This window comes from Camelus bactrianus, chromosome 7 (genome assembly GCF_048773025.1).
Source record: "Camelus bactrianus isolate YW-2024 breed Bactrian camel chromosome 7, ASM4877302v1, whole genome shotgun sequence".
Taxonomy (NCBI): Eukaryota; Metazoa; Chordata; class Mammalia; order Artiodactyla; family Camelidae; genus Camelus; species Camelus bactrianus.
Window position 1 is genome coordinate 13936908 of NC_133545.1, and position 11285 is coordinate 13948192.

Here is an 11285-nt window from a genome sequence, read left to right on the forward strand (position 1 = left end):
TAATTTGTTTTTTATCCTATGTTTTTATTTGTTTATCTTTGTTGAAATTATCTACATTTTTCCTGGGGTGGGGAGAGGGAGTACTGATTTTAAGGTTCATGACTTAAAACCTGTTTGACCATAGAGACAGTTATCCAGAGACAATATTAAAATAAACTTGGCATTAAAATTTTTCCTTTTCAGTTTCCATTCCCTTGGAGGTCTCTTCTCTTTCAGAGTGGAAGCAAGATTATCCTAAGGAGGGCCTCCACAGCGTCTTCTAAGAGCCATTCAGTATTTTTTTAGCTCCCTTTGTAGATGCAAATTATCAGTTCAAATCATCTAAGCAAACCAAAAAGACCTCTCCAAATCTCATCTAAGAAGAAAATCTCCTCGGGAGTGAAGTCCCAGTTCTGAGAACAAAGGAAGAATAGACCAGAGGTTTATTTACCTTTCACTGCTTCTGGGATTCAGAGGCCAGCAAGCATACAGATGCAAAAGAAAGCTTAGGGCTAGACATTCTTTTTTCTACTTTCTTTCTTTCTTATTTTGTGAGATGCAACAGACAGACCTGCCCAGAGGCAAAGGAGCTAAGGAGTTTATAAACCTGGGGAGTTGGGGGATGGGAGGGGGTGGGCAATGCTATGGAAGTATTATAAAGGTCTTTGTTACTGATTAAGGTCAAGGGGATGGTGAAATACAGACGCCAGAGAGGAGTCCTATGGGAATGCAATTTAAAATGCTGGGTTTGGGAAGATGAAGAGTAACTTTCCCTCCTGGGAGGATGGAGTGGGCTTTCCCTTAGGAGAGTCTGATAAGACAAACTTGGAGTAGGGTCCTTCCCCAGTATCCCACCTTCTCTTGAGAATGATGGACAATACTGAGAGGAGAGTGTTATTCATAACAGCTAAAGTTAAGACAAAAGAGGACTTGGCCCCTATGGTGATTCCCAAGCCTGAACCAGATGTCCTTCTTAAAGGCAGGTGATGAGTCTTATCTTCTGTATTGACAAATACTGGCACTGGTGTCACCAGCAAAGCCCATTAACAATTCCCAGGGAATAAAAATAGGATCTGGGTAATAAAATAAAGTCTAAAATTTTTTTTCCCTTTGTGCTTAGTCTAGTTTCGCTTGTTCATAGGGTACCACATGCAGATGCCTTGTACCTGGCACTTCAGATCAGAGTTCCTTGTGTGAAGTGGCTGTGCTCCACATCTCAGCTCAGTGGGCTGTGTGCAGAAGTGCTGCACACCACACTGCAATTCAAGATGGTGGCAGCGTAACGTGTGCAGAGATGCTGCACCCGGCACGTTGATCTGGAGCACCTGAGCAGCACAGCTGTGCCTGACCAGCAAGAACTCTGTCCCCCTCCCCTGACCAGAACCTTATAGAGCAGCTCCACCGACAGCCTTTCAGGGAGACCATGTACTCTACATTGCAAGCTCATATCTCTCTATTCTTTGATCAAAGAATAAAGTTTTCCTTTTCTTCTGAACCAAACTTGGTCTTGTTCTATGGCATGAACAACACTGGGCAGGAGAACCCTTGTTGGGGACTGATTTGGGAGGGCTGGTAACAATTTCTGGTGATCCAGATGGGACTGACCGTGGCGCTTCCACTTGCACCCACCCACTCAGCTCTGGGCTCGCTAGGCACTCTAGGACCAGAAAGGCTAAACTGCTGTAGCCCTGGGGTGTCCCATCTAACCTCCTGTGGGGCATTCTGACTGAAGAGGGACTGTCTCAAGCACAGGCCATTACAAATTCAAGAGGGGCTCCCAGTTGGATCAGAGTCCACACCACTTAGACACCTCCTATTTGAGTCTTCTGAGGAACCCATTAACAGTTTGGTGTTGGTTCCAAATTTCCTGAACTGGAAATCTTATTTGGGTCAAATCTTGTGGCATTTGTGTGCCAACAAATCACTCCACTGTCCACTCAGTAGTTGGAAACAAATCCAAAACAGAACATCTAAGGTATGTTTGATACGAATCAAATGTTCGCCACACTGAAGGATAGCCCATTAGGGCACATCCTGCAGAACTGGAAATTAACTGGGTATCATCCCCTGACCTGAAAATAATTAATCTTCCTATGTAATTCAGCCTAGTACCAACACCAGCTGGGAAATGGAGAAAGCTGGCCCATTAATGGGTCTCTCAATTACAACACCATTTTACAATTAGACCTGCTATGCTAGAGACAAAAGAAATGGGATGAAATTCCCTATTTCCAGTTTTTTATGGTTTTACATCAGAACAAAGGCCTTCAAAAGGGATGTGGGCTTTCCTCCACTGAGGTAATACCAAAAAGTCTAAGAGCCTTCCGTCAATCCTTGACCTTCCCCCAGAGGACCTTCTTAATCTCCTCCCCAGCCTGCCCCCCCAACTGCTTTTCCTCCCTTCCACCCCTTTCCTTTATATGTCCCAGTTTGGGCCATAGGCCCAAAGGGCCCTCTCCATTCCTTCACCAAAAAGCCAATCCAGCAAGTGCGCAAAGTGGGACTAATCACCAGCCACGGGCCAACAACCCACCAGGAAAAGTGTTCCTTTTCAGGCAGGTCCCTGAAGGAGAAGGAGGGCTCATGCAGGTATGACAATTTACCACTTCTGATCTGTGTAATGGGAGAAATCATAGCAAACAGTTGAGGTTAGATCCAGAAGGGTTCCTGAATCTGATTAGGGGAAACTTTCAAGCCCATGACCCCCCCTGGGCTGACATCCAGAGTTTCCTCAGTGTACTCCTAACGAGGGAAGAAAAGGCCACCATCTTTTCAAAAGCCTGAGAGGAAGCAGACAGAACAGAAACAATGAATTTCATGCTATTTTCAGAACAGAGAGCCAAGTGGTCCCAGATAACAAACCCAACTGAGACCACAGAAGGGAGTGGAAGACAGAGGTTGACCCATTATAAAAATATGGTCCTAAGGGAATCCAGGCAGCAGGAGAGAAACCCACCAATTGGAATAAGATAAAGGAAATCAATCAGGAGCCAACAGAAAACACTCCAATATTCCTAGAGCCCTCAGGGAATGCCTCCGATCTACTACCCCTGACCCTGAGTCACTGGAAGGGAATGCAATCCTCAGATTATATTTCATTTCCCATTGCCCTCGACATTAGGCATACACTTTGGAAACTGGAAATAGAACCAGATACCCCTACCTCAAGCCTGGTTGAGTTTGCCAACCAGGTGTTTAATAACTGAGATATAAAAGAGGAAAAGTCAAGAGATAAAAAGGTCTGGAGGCAAGCCCACCTACTGGCTGTTGCCCTCCAATGTCAACTGGTCAGCATAGGATTCTGGACTAACTTCCCATGGAGACTTTCAACTCTGGTAAGTGACTCCCAGACCCCAAAAAGGGACAGCCAGCCAAGGAAATGGGATGCAGTCAGTATGCCATATGTAAATGAGAACAACAGCCGAAGGGAGAATCCCCTCACTGCCCCCAAAGAGGGACAGAAAAGGCAGATCCTAGCCACTACTCTTGAAGGCAGATGGTTCAAATAAAGAATGATGGTGCCAGGGAGCTCCTAAGTTAGTACTCCAGTTGACCCCTAAGGAGCCCCAGCTGACACTGTACATAAGGGGGAAGTCCGCTGAATTTTTAGTCAATACCAGTGCCAGTTACTCATTTCTAAATACCAGATCAGGCAAACTTGATCACAAGAGTTTTAAAATTATAGGGGTATAAGGGAAGGAACAGGAGTGGGCATTTATAGAGCCATTAGAAGCTCATCATTCCTTCCTATACATTCCTGAATGCCCTGTATCCCTGCTAGGAAGGGACATCTTACATAAATTGGGGGCTACCATTCACCTAATGGGAGACAGACTGGAGACTGGCATTGCCTAGACAAGGACACAATGTTAATTGCTGAGGATAAATCTCCATGGACAGGGCAAGTCAACCTGCCTGGAGTAAATCCCAAGGTCTGGGCCCAGGGATGGGTGGGATGAGCTGTCTTGTAAAGCCAGTCTTGCTATACTCCATCTAAAACCCAGACATATGTGGCCCAATAGAAAACAGTACCCTCTCTGAAGGCCTTGTTGGGCACTGCCCCTGTCATACAGGGCCTAATTGACCAAGGCCTTATTAAAACATCCCAATCAGCCTGTAATACCCACAAGTCTCCCCATAAAGAAAGCCAGTGGGGAATAATAGATGGTACAGCGTCTCAGGGCAGTCAATGAAGCCAGTGAGGTTACACGTCCAACAGTCCTAATCCCTACACTCTGCCGGCCACTCTATCATCCACCAGGACCTGGCATTCTTTATTAGATTAAAAGGTGCCTTCTTCTGTGTTCCATTAGCCCCAGAGTCACAAGAAATTTTTGCTTTGAGTGGCAGGACCCAAACATGCAACAAAAACAATAATGTCAGACAGTCCTGCCACAAGGGTTCAAAAATTCTCCCACTGTTTTTGGGGAAACTCCAGGTAAAGACCTAAAAGATCTACATCTGGAGGAGGGAACCAGATGGCATTCTGATTGGCAGCCCTACTAAGGAGGCCTCTGACTAAAATGCTGTAACCACCCTAAACCACCCAGCTAATAAAGAACATAAGATGTCCAAGAAAAAACTGAAATATCACAAACTAGAGTGACTTACCTAGTCCTTATTCTCATGGAAGGTCAGACAAGCCTACTCTAGAAAACAACAGGAGCCATTTGCAGCCTCACCCATCCTAAAACTAGAAGACAGCTTAGGGGCTTCCTGGGGATGGCCGAGTTTTGCTGTATCTGGATCCCTAACTGGTTCAATAGCTAAGCTTCTATATGAAAAGCTGAAAGGAAAGGATGCTGATCCTTTTGAATGGAATTCAGAATGCAAAGAGGCCTTCCAAGAATTGAGAAAGCAGTTACTTCAGGTCCCTGCCCTGGCCCTCCCAGGTTTAGTTAAACCCTTTGACCTTTATTTTCATGAGAGAAGGGGAATCACCCCTAGGGTATTAGCTCAAAAACTGGGACCCCTTAACTTGGGTGGTGGCTTGTTTCTCTAAACACTCAGATCAGACTGCTAAGGGATGGCCTCCTTGCCTATGGGCAGTAGCAGCTACTACAATCCTGCTAAAGGAGGCTGAAAAGTTAACATCTGGTCAGCCAGTTACTATCTGGACTCTATACCAGGTTCAGACTTTAGTAAGTTCTAGGGGAACAGAATGGTTACCATAAAAACTTGTCATAGCCTAAATCCTGCCACCCTACTACCTGCAGAAATGGGGCCTCTGGAGTTATGATTGCGTAGAACACGATCTATTCCAGTCACGCTGACCTAGGAAGTAAGCCTCTTCCAAATGCCAAAGAGGAATGATTCACAGGCAGGAGCAGTTTTATAAGAGAGGTGGAGGGAAAGAAGGATGGCAGGATATGCGGAAACCTCCCAGACCAAAGTCAGAGAGGCACAAAGCCTACCCCAGGGACCTCAGCCCAAAAGGTCAAACTGATAACTCTCACCTGAGCCTTAGAGCTCAGGACAGGGAAGATCTTAAATGTTTACACAGACTCCTGGGTTGTGTATGCCATCCTACACACACACACGGCTACTATTTGGAAGAAAAGAGGTATGCTTACTGCAGAGAATAAACAGGTGAAACAGCTTACACATATTGAGACTCCTTGAAACAGTGCAACTCCCAAAAAAAGGTGGCAGTGACTCATTGTGGGCTCATCAGAAAGGGAACAGAGGTAATAATAGGGAAACAACAAAGCAGATGCAGCAGCCAAAAGGGCAGCCCTGGAACCAGTAGCTTGGTATTACCCCTTAGACCTAAGAGGCCAGATCCATCCAGTTACTCCCCAGTCTATACAAAGGAAGAATCAGACAAAGCCCAGAAATGGGTCTCCAACAGAGATCTAGGAGGCTGTGGGTGGCTAGCTAACCAACCTGGGCCATGCCTCTTTCTCCAGACTGCAACTTGTCAAGCCATCAGAGAGACTTATCAAGGAACTCACTGCAGGAGGGAAGCCCTGTACAACTGGTTAGTCCAGGTCATGGTAACTCCTGCATGAGAAGCATAATCAGTTGGACAGTTGAGACAAGTTCTAGCTGCACAATGAGCAACCCTAACACCAGCTCCCCCACACCAGGCCCATTCAGACCAGGGGGACACATCCTTGGGAAGACTGGCAGATTGATTTCACTGTCCTACTGAGGGTACTGGGCAATTTCAGGTATCTCTTGGTGCTAGTGGACACATTTTCAGCATAGGTAGGAGCGTTCCCCACTAGAACTGAAACAGCAGCCCAAGGGGCTAAAGTGTTACTAAAAGAGATAATCCCCAGGCTTGAGCTCCCAGGATCCCTACAAAGTGATAATGGTCCAGCATTCGTGTCTCAAATGGCAAAAGGGATAACAAGTGCCCTGGGCATGAAATGGACTTTGCACTCAGCCTGGATGGAGGCCCCAGGCTGAGGTCATCAAGGAATCATCCAACTAGTAGAGAGTTCTGATCAGACTTTAAAACAAACCTTAGCCAAGCTATGCCAGGAGACTCAAAAAAAAAAAAAAATTGGATTAAGTTACTCCCAATTACCCTGCTCCACATGCTGTTAGCCAAGAGATAAGTTCAAGTTAAGTGCGTTTGAACTTAACATACAGTGTAGACCCATTCCCAAGACTGAGAGAAGGGACACCTTGGCCCTCTTGCAATGGAACAACTTAAGAGTGCTCTCCAGGTAGGAGAAACCATAAAAGCCCTCATGAAATATGGTGACCAAGTGCAGCCCACACCCACTGACCTGGCCCTCTAACCCTTCTAGCCAGGAGACTGGGTGTATCTAAAAACCTGGAAAACAACCAGCTGCAAGACCAACTCTCTCCTAAGTGGAACAGACCCCACACGGCGATCCTCACCACCCATCTGCCCTGAAGCTGCAGGGAATCACTCCATGGATACACCACACTTGAGTGAAGAGGGCCCTGAGCCCCATCCTCCAGAGAGACAACCTGGGGCAACGGAGTCCCTTGACTACTCATCTGAACCTCTCTCTGACCTGAAGCTTCAAAAAACAACACAAGTGTGTTCCAAAAGAATGGACATCATTGCTCTTGTAGGGGTGCTAGTGACCTTGGTTGGGGAATCTGTCACCAAAAACAAGGTAATACCATGGTGACAGTGGCCAATGAGACTGGCCTCAACTTCAAGCTATGTCGAAAGTTCATTGACTCACTCGCCAGTGTGGCCACGGGTGACCAAATTACCCTAGATTATCTGGTAGCTGACCAGGGAGTGAGTGGTCTGTGCACCGGCCAACACGTGGTGCTGCTTTTACCTTAATGCAAGTGACCCGGCTGAAGGAAGTGCAGACAGACCACTGGGAAAAGCCACTTGGCTCACAGAAACCAGGAGGGCCAATCTGGCGGAACAAATGTGGAGCAGGGGTAACAGCCCTCCACAGAGCCACTTGTTTAATGACCCTTAGTGACCATTATTCTCTTGCTAATATTTGGGCCACACATCCTAAATTGTCTGGTGTCCTTTGTCTCAAAAGGTTAGAATTTACAAAACTCCAAATAGTGGTGTCTCAGGGATACAAAGAGTTGGAGCTGAGGCCTGGTGACAACCGAACATATCTAAAGGCAGCAGGCCACAACTTTTGCTCCTCTACTCGGGGTGATGACAGCGAAGGCCCAAAGTCAGCGGGGAAGCAGTTACAAAAGACAGAGCATCACCTCTCAGCGCCCGTCAAGAATGAGGAGCAGGACAGAGGACAGGAGCGACTTGCCACCAGCAAAGCCCATTACCAATTCCCGGGGAACAGAAATAGAATCAGGTAATAAAATAAAGCCTAACCTTTAACTTTGTGCTTCGTCTCGTTTCACGTGCTCATAGGGTGCTGCGTAGAGAGTCCTCGAACCCGGCACTTTAGCCCAGAGTTCCTCATGCGAAATGGCGGCAGGGACGCCTCAGCTCAGGATGTGCGCAGAACACTCAACTCAAGATGGCGGCGGAGGGCTGGGTGCAGAGACGCTGCGCCGCTGGGAGAGAACTCCGCCCCTCCACGCTGACGCCGCCGTAAGGCAGCCCCGCCCACCGCCTGTCCGGGAGAGTGTGGACTCCAGAGCGTGAGTTCAGTCTTTCCATTCTTTAATCGAAGAATAAAACTTTGCTTCAGAACCTAACTCCGTCTCCTACTGGCTCTAACAACACTGGGCAGGAGGACCCTTGTTGGTGACCGACTCAGGAGGGTCAATAATACAGCCTTAAATCAGACCTGGAAATATGAGTATCCACAAGAAATCACGAGACGTACGTCTGTGATTAGATGCTCTTTATGGTGAATTTAGGACGTTTCAGCATAGGTAGCGTGGTATGATGTGCTGAGTTCATTTCATTCTCTTCTTAATACTGGTTACTTGACATTTGAAGAACCCTAATTGGGAAAACACACTGGGCGGGGTGGTAGGTTAACGTTTGAAATTCTCAATTCAGAAGCCGCAATCCAGAGGGGTTTGGTTGCAGTCTCCAGCAATCTTTATCTTATATCTGTCCCGGGGGCCTTGTTAATTAGTATAATTTCTCATTGGTGAGATGAGTTTCAAATGAGTTTCATTTGTGTGGATTGGCTGAAAATTAGGAGTATTTTTTTAAGAATTGTGGCATTGTTTTTGTTTCTAATTGAAGTATAGTTGGTGTACAATGTTGCGTTAATTTCTGGTGTACAGCATAGTGATTCAGCTATACATTTATATATTCCTTTCTACATTTCTCCATTATAAGCTATTACAAAGTTTGAATATAGTTCTCTGTGCAATACAGTAGGACCTACTTGGAGGAGTCTTGCCATTGCATAAACCACATAAAAATAAATCTAGCCAGCCTAACAGTTGATGCAGTTTGGATGATCTCTCCATGCTTGGGATGCTAATCCGTGTCTTGGGCTGTAATGGGAGGACTCTTGCACCCGACTCTGATTTGAGAGCTCGGTGCCGCTCCAAAGCTGGAACCGCGTTCTCCCTGCCTCTGATGCTGTTGGGCACCTAAGAGGCCAGAGGGCTGAGGCTTCGCCAAGCTCACTGAGCAGGTCGTGCGATTGTTTGGAGCCTGCTTGCTAACTATTTATACATGTGGCCAAAGGAGTTCTGAGACTTGTTTTCATTATAACATACCATCTGGAAGTGAAGTCCCTGCAGTCGTCACCTGCTTCTAATTATTGAAAGGCATGGATATCTAACAAAAGGCAACTAGTAACAGAATGTGACCAAACTGACTGGGGCACATTTGAAAGAGCACTGCAGCCCCTTCCTTCTATCGTTCATGGTCTTTGGCCACAAATGCATGCAAGTGACCCAGTGAACATCTGTAATATTTGCATTTGTTTTAAAAATCATTTCTTCTTTCTTGGATTACTCCTTTATAGCACCAAATAGAATTTACATATATGTAACTGATTCAGGGAATCTGGCAGAACTAGGAGAGAAAGAACAAAATCTAGAGAAGGTCTGATAAAATAATAATTATAATAGTATAATAATAGTATAGAAGAGGAAAAAGAATTTTCCTTCTACCCTTCGAGCTTCTGTCAGTGGTATAAGAATTAAATTGACATAAAACAGTTTAACAGAAGAAAACAAACAACTATAGACATACACACAGAAACCCCATTAAAATATGAGATGTCAAATGTGGCCAGAAAATTGAGACGTATATACCATCCTGAGCTTAGGAAAGGGGCTGTGGTTTTAAGTGGAGGGAAGGCAATTCACAGGATGGTGACAGGAAGAAATGTATAGTAGAGTTTGCCCTTTTAGGCAAATAAGAATCTCAGGTGAAAAAAGTTCTCTCTGATAGTAGCTCTCTTCCTGGTAGGTACTCCTTCTAATGAAAGTTTCCTTTATTAATGTAGTTTTTTTTCCACAAATGGGGAAATTTATACTTTCTTCTAGGCAGTTAAGGGAGAATTTGAGTTTTTCCCTTGTTTACTCTACAGGAACCATACCACAATAAAGGTGTTTTTAAGAAAAAGTTTTTCCTGAATCTAGTTCTTGATTACCTGGTTCATAATAATCTACGCCAAAAATGGCATAATTTTGGGTGGCATATTCTGAACCCCTTCAATAGTAATAATAGCTTTTTTCTTATTGCAAAATTAACTCTACCTTTCAGTATATTTAAAAAAAATACATACTACATATATTAAAGAAATAGACACTTTAAAAAATTATAGAAGAAACTGGTATTTTAATAATCTTAGGGTAGGGAAGTCTACCCAGAATCAAAAAAATATATAAGATTGAGAGATTTCATTAGATAAAGGGAAAACACTGAGGTAAGACAAAAGATGTCAGAAAAAAATGTTAAAAATCAACAATCTGGCAGAAAATATTTGCAATGTGTAAAAAAATCAGAGAATAATTACTTGCAATTGCACTAATTAAATGATGACAGAGATGATGGTTCTTAATCACTTGGAAGGTGTGTCTATCTGTCATCTATCTCAGTATCATAATTTTTGCTCACCTAATGACATAATTTGAGTATATTTTCATATTACTAAATATGTTTCTAGACGTAATTGTTAATAGCCCCACAGAATGCCAATGTGCTGAGTGTGGTACAAGCTGTAGACACTGCAATGGCACTGGTCTGGAGGAATGTGAGCTGACCACTTTGATCAGGGGCCCTTCTCCTTCCTTCCCCAGTCAGTGACACAGCTCCTTTAAATAAACTTTTGAGGAATATTTATGAAGTGGCACCAAATTATTAGCCTGCATGGTGTGCCCCTGTCTCCTGACCCAGTCCTGCTCTTGGTGCAGTTTCATCAAATTTTTTTTCTTTTTCTTCTTTTTAAGGAGAAGATGGAAAAACATGCAATAGTATGAAACCAGTAAATGTGTGAAAATTTCAAGACTAATTTTCTCAAATTACAAGCAGCTTTCTCAATAAATATATATATCATCCTTCTTGTCAATATTGTCATAAAATAATGGGAAACTGAGTTTGACATATAATCAAGTGTAATAACTCCCCTCCTCTGATATCTTAAATAATACTTTAATTTATAGAGGATACTAATTAAAAATGGTTTTCAGTATTTTTTATTTATAAATTTTGAAAAAGTTTGTTTTCTATTAGATCCAAGATATTATAATTTATTTAGCAATTGAAATAAATTAGAATTATTTTGTTTGGGAAGTTCATGATTTCAAATGATTTTTTTCAAATAAAAATGTTTTACATTTGTAACACATTAAGTGAAAAACAATGAGATCATTTTAATGAAATTAAAATACATGCTAAAATACATTTTAATGTGTTTATGTCTATGACATAGTAGTGATTTCCCTTGCTTAAAAGGTGGAAA